Here is a 6,366-nt window from a genome sequence, read left to right on the forward strand (position 1 = left end):
TGGTATTATTATACTGATGGATGGAGGGAGAGATGAGTTATGGTATTATTATACTGATGGATGGAGGGAGAGATGAGTTATGGTATTATTATACTGATGGATGGATGGAGGGAGAGATGAGTTATGGTATTATTATACTGATGGATGGAGGGAGAGATGAGTTATGGTATTATTATACTGATGGATGGAGGGAGAGATGAGTTATGGTATTATTATACTGATGGATGGAGGGAGAGATGAGTTATGGTATTATTGTACTGATGGAGGGAGAGATGAGTTATGGTATTATTATACAGATGGATGGAGGGAGAGATGAGTTATGGTATTATTATACTGATGGATGGATGGAGGGAGAGATGAGTTATGGTATTATTATACTGATGGATGAGGGAGAGATGAGTTATGGTATTATTATACTGATGGATGGAGGGAGAGATGAGTTATGGTATTATTATACTGATGGATGGATGGATGGAGAGATGAGTTATGGTATTATTATACTGATGGATGGATGGAGAGATGAGTTATGGTATTATTATACTGATGGATGGAGGGAGAGATGAGTTATGGTATTATTATACTGATGGATGGATGGATGGAGAGATGAGTTATGGTATTATTATACTGATGGATGGAGGGAGAGATGAGTTATGGTATTATTATACTGATGGATAGGAGGGAGAGATGAGTTATGGTATTATTATACTGATGGATGGAGGGAGAGATGAGTTATGGTATTATTATACTGATGGATGGAGGGAGAGATGAGTTATGGTATTATTATACTGATGGATGGAGGGAGAGATGAGTTATGGTATTATTATACTGATGGATGGAGGGAGAGATGAGTTATGGTATTATTATACTGATGGATGGAGGGAGAGATGAGTTATGGTATTATTATACTGATGGATGGAGGGAGAGATGAGTTATGGTATTATTATACTGATGGATGGAGGGAGAGATGAGTTATGGTATTATTATACTGATGGATGGAGGGAGAGATGAGTTATGGTATTATTATACTGATGGATGGAGGGAGAGATGAGTTATGGTATTATTATACTGATGGATGGAGGGAGAGATGAGTTATGGTATTATTATACTGATGGATGGAGGGAGAGATGAGTTATGGTATTATTATACTGATGGATGGAGGGAGAGATGAGTTATGGTATTATTATACTGATGGATGGAGGGAGAGATGAGTTATGGTATTATTATACTGATGGATGGATGGAGGGAGAGATGAGTTATGGTATTATTATACTGATGGATGGAGGGAGAGATGAGTTATGGTATTATTATACTGATGGATGGAGGGAGAGATGAGTTATGGTATTATTATACTGATGGATAGAGGGAGAGATGAGTTATGGTATTATTATACTGATGGATGGAGGGAGAGATGAGTTATGGTATTATTATACTGATGGATGGAGGGAGAGATGAGTTATGGTATTATTATACTGATGGATGGAGGGAGAGATGAGTTATGGTATTATTATACTGATGGATGGAGGGAGAGATGAGTTATGGTATTATTATACTGATGGATGGAGGGAGAGATGAGTTATGGTATTATTATACTGATGGATGGAGGGAGAGATGAGTTATGGTATTATTATACTGATGGATGGAGGGAGAGATGAGTTATGGTATTATTATACTGATGGATGGAGGGAGAGATGAGTTATGGTATTATTATACTGATGGATAGAGGGAGAGATGAGTTATGGTATTATTATACTGATGGATGGAGGGAGAGATGAGTTATGGTATTATTATACTGATGGATGGAGGGAGAGATGAGTTATGGTATTATTATACTGATGGATGGAGGGAGAGATGAGTTATGGTATTATTATACTGATGGATGGAGGGAGAGATGAGTTATGGTATTATTATACTGATGGATGGATGGAGGGAGAGATGAGTTATGGTATTATTATACTGATGGATAGAGGGAGAGATGAGTTATGGTATTATTATACTGATGGATGGAGGGAGAGATGAGTTATGGTATTATTATACTGATGGATGGAGGGAGAGATGAGTTATGGTATTATTATACTGATGGATGGAGGGAGAGATGAGTTATGGTATTATTATACTGATGGATGGAGGGAGAGATGAGTTATGGTATTATTATACTGATGGATGGAGGGAGAGATGAGTTATGGTATTATTATACTGATGGATAGAGGGAGAGATGAGTTATGGTATTATTATACTGATGGATGGAGGGAGAGATGAGTTATGGTATTATTATACTGATGGATGGAGGGAGAGATGAGTTATGGTATTATTATACTGATGGATGGAGGGAGAGATGAGTTATGGTATTATTATACGTGATGGATGGAGGGAGAGATGAGTTATGGTATTATTATACTGATGGATGGAGGGAGAGATGAGTTATGGTATTATTATACTGATGGATGGATGGAGGGAGGGAGAGATGAGTTATGGTATTATTATACTGATGGATGGAGGGAGAGATGAGTTATGGTATTATTATACTGATGGATGGAGGGAGAGATGAGTTATGGTATTATTATACTGATGGATGGATGGAGGGAGAGATGAGTTATGGTATTATTATACTGATGGATAGAGGGAGAGATGGATGTTTGCAAGGTGGGTTGCGTACCTGAAGTATTGTTCTGACATAACACCACCAGTAACATCATAACATCATTTCATGGTGTTCAGTCTTCAGTTACCTTTCAGAACCATCTGAAACTATAAACTGGTCCCAGATCAGCTTCAGATATCTGATTGACCATCTAGGAGTAGGCACCCTCTGACTGACCTTTGACCTATTGCTCCAGGACTCTGCAGCAGAGCCAGCACCTGTGTGTCGGGAGAGAGCAACACAAGAACTCCAGAGGATGACTGGGGAGCTGCAGGATACACTCGCTGTGAGAGCCTGTGCAGAGAGATGGACAGCATCACCCAACATGCCAGGGCAAGGCGAAACCTTCATTTTGTTGCTGTTCATTAAAGGACATACCCAAATGAAACCATGCATTCTTTCTGTGTTGTATCCATAACAACAGTGTGGTATTTCTTTCAATTTTACTATGGCTAGAAGATGACCTGTGTGTTGTCTTCTATAGGAGGTGCAGGTGCGGGGTCCAGGCAGAGGTCAGACTGCAAGCCACTGTCTCCTCTCTGCAGCTGGTGGAGAGAGAACGGCACAGCAAGGAGGTACAACTGGGCCCAACAACGGTCTTTGTAGTGTCTGTCAGTCGTTCTCTCTCTCTCTCTCTCTCTCTTTGTTTCAGTCAGTCTCTGTCTATCTTTCTCTCTTTGTTGCTGTCTCTGTCTCCGTCTCTCTTTCTCTCTCTGTTGCTGTCTCTGTCTCTCTTTCTCTCTCTGTTGCTGTCTCTGTCTGTCTCCGTCTCTCTTTCTCTCTGTTGCTGTCTCTGTCTCTCTCTCTGTCTCCATCTCTCTTTCTCTCTCTGTTGCTGTCTGTCTGTCTTCTTCTCTCTTTCTCTCTCTGTTGCTGTCTGTCTGTCTCCGTCTCTCTTTCTCTCTCTGTTGCTGTCTCTGTCTGTCTCCGTCTCTCTTTCTCTCTCTGTTGCTGTCTCTCTCGCTCTCTTTTGTTTTCTTTCTTTGTCAGTCAGTCAGTCTCTCACACACAGTCACTATCTTTGTCTTTCTCCTCAGTTCCCTCTGTCTCTCTCTATCTCTACTGCTCTGCTCTTAGATATCAATCTCTTCCACAGTTCCTCTTTCACTTTGTTTCTCTTTTTTTCCCTAATCACCTGTTCTCTTTATTTCTGTAATCACCACTTCTCTTATATCTTCTGTATACCACTTCTACCTTGTCACAACACAACTGATTGGCTCAAACACATTAAGAAGAAATTAAATTACACAAATTAACTTTGAACAAGTCACACCTGTTAATTGAAATGCATTCCAAGTGACTACCTCATGAAGCTGGTTAAGAGAATGCCAAGAGTGTGCAAAGCTGTCATCAAGGCAAAGGGTGGCTACTTTGAAGAATCTCAAATCTCAAATATATTTTGATTTGTTTAACACTTTTTTGGTTACTACATGATTCCATATGTGTTATTTCATATGTGTGATGTCTTCACTATTATTCTACAATGTAGAAAATAGTAAAAATAAAGAATAACCCTTGAATGAGTAGTGTGTCCAAACTTTTGTCTGGTATTGTATATTGAACAAATATAGAAACTCAACATGCAACAATATCAAAGATTTTCTGAGTTACAGTTCATATAAGGAAATCAGTCAATTGAAATTAATTCATTAGGCCCTAATCTATGGATTTCATGACTGGGAATACAGATGTGCATCTGTTGGTCAAAGAGTTTAAACAAAAAAGATAGGTGTGTGGATCAGAACCCGTCAGTATCTGGTGTGACCACCATTTGCCTCATGGTGTGCGACACATCTCCTTCGCATAGAGTTGATCAGGCTGTTGATTGTGGCCAGTGGAATGTTGTCCCACTCCTCTTCCATGCCTGTAAGAAGTTGCTGGATATTGGCGGGAATTGGAACACGCTGTCCTACACATTGATACAGAGCATCCCAAACATGGTCAATGGGTGACACATCTGGTGAGTATGCAGGACATGGGAGAACTGGGCAATTTTCAGCTTCCAGGAATTGTGTACAGATTCTTACGACATGGGGCTGTGCATTATCATACTGAAACATGAGTTGATGGCTGTATCTCTGTGTATTCAAATTTCCATCGATAAAATTCAATTGTATTCGTTGTCCGTAGCTTATGCCTGCCCATACCATAATCCCACCGCCCCATGGGGCACTCTGTTCACAATGTTGACATCAGCAAACCGCTCGCCCTCACGTGGTCTGTGGTTTTGAGGCTGATTGGACGTACTGCCAAATTCTCTAAAACGACGTTGGAGGCAGCTTATGGTAGAGGAATGAACATTCAATTCTCTGGCAACAGCTCTGGTGGACATTCCTGCAGTCAACTTGCCAATTGCACACTCCCTCAACTTGAGACGTCTGTGGCGTTGTGTGACAAAAGTGAACATTTTAGTGGCCTTTTATTGTCCCCAGCACAAGGTGCACCTGTGTACTGATCATGTGGTTTAATCAGCTTCTTGATATACCACACCTGTCAGGTGTTTATAATAGCAATAAGGCACCTCGGGGGTTTGTGATATATGGCCAATATACCACGGCTAAGAGCTGTGTACAGGCATCCACGTTGCGTCGTGCATAAGAATAGCCCTTAGCCATGGTATACGGTCTATATCCCCCCCGGCCTTATTGGTTAAGTTTCGGAGTTATGTTGGGGGTAGTATAGTAGGTATGTTGGGGGTAGTATAGTAGGTATGTTGGGGGTAGTATAGTAGGTATGTTGGGGGGTAGTATAGTAGGTATGTTGGGGGTAGTATAGTAGGTATGTTGGGGGGTAGTATTGTAGGTATGTTGGGGGGTAGTATAGTAGGTATGTTGGGGGTAGTATAGTAGGTATGTTGGGGTAGTATAGTAGGTATGTTGGGGTAGTATAGTAGGTATGTTGGGGGGTAGTATATTAGGTATGTTGGGGGGTAGTATAGTAGGTATGTTGGGGGGTAGTATAGTAGGTATGTTGGGGGGTAGTATTGTAGGTATGTTGGGGGGTAGTATTGTAGGTATGTTGGGGGTAGTATAGTAGGTATGTTGGGGGGTAGTATTGTAGTTATGTTGGGGGGTAGTATAGTAGGTATGTTGGGGGTAGTATAGTAGGTATGTTGGGGGTAGTATTGTAGGTATGTTGGGGGGTAGTATTGTAGGTATGTTGGGGGGTAGTATTGTAGTTATGTTGGGGGGTAGTATAGTAGGTATGTTGGGGGTAGTATTGTAGGTATGTTGGGGGGTAGTATTGTAGTTATGTTGGGGGGTAGTATAGTAGGTATGTTGGGGGGTAGTATTGTAGTTATGTTGGGGGGTAGTATAGTAGGTATGTTGGGGTAGTATAGTAGGTATGTTGGGGGTAGTATAGTAGGTATGTTGGGGGTAGTATTGTAGGTATGTTGGGGGGTAGTATTGTAGTTATGTTGGGGGGTAGTATAGTAGGTATGTTGGGGGTAGTATAGTAGGTATGTTGGGGTAGTATAGTAGGTATGTTGGGGTAGTATAGTAGGTATGTTGGGGGGTAGTATTGTAGTTATGTTGGGGGGTAGTATAGTAGGTATGTTGGGGTAGTATAGTAGGTATGTTGGTGTAGTATAGTAGGTATGTTGGGGGTAGTATAGGAGGTATGTTGGGGGGTACTATAGTAGGTATGTTGGGGGTAGTATAGTAGGTATGTTGGGGTAGTATAGTAGGTATGTTGGGGGGTAGTATATTAGGTATGTTGGGGGGTAG

Source organism: Salmo salar, chromosome 03 (genome assembly GCF_965601325.2).
Source record: "Salmo salar chromosome 03, fSalSal1, whole genome shotgun sequence".
Lineage (NCBI taxonomy): Eukaryota > Metazoa > Chordata > Actinopteri > Salmoniformes > Salmonidae > Salmo > Salmo salar.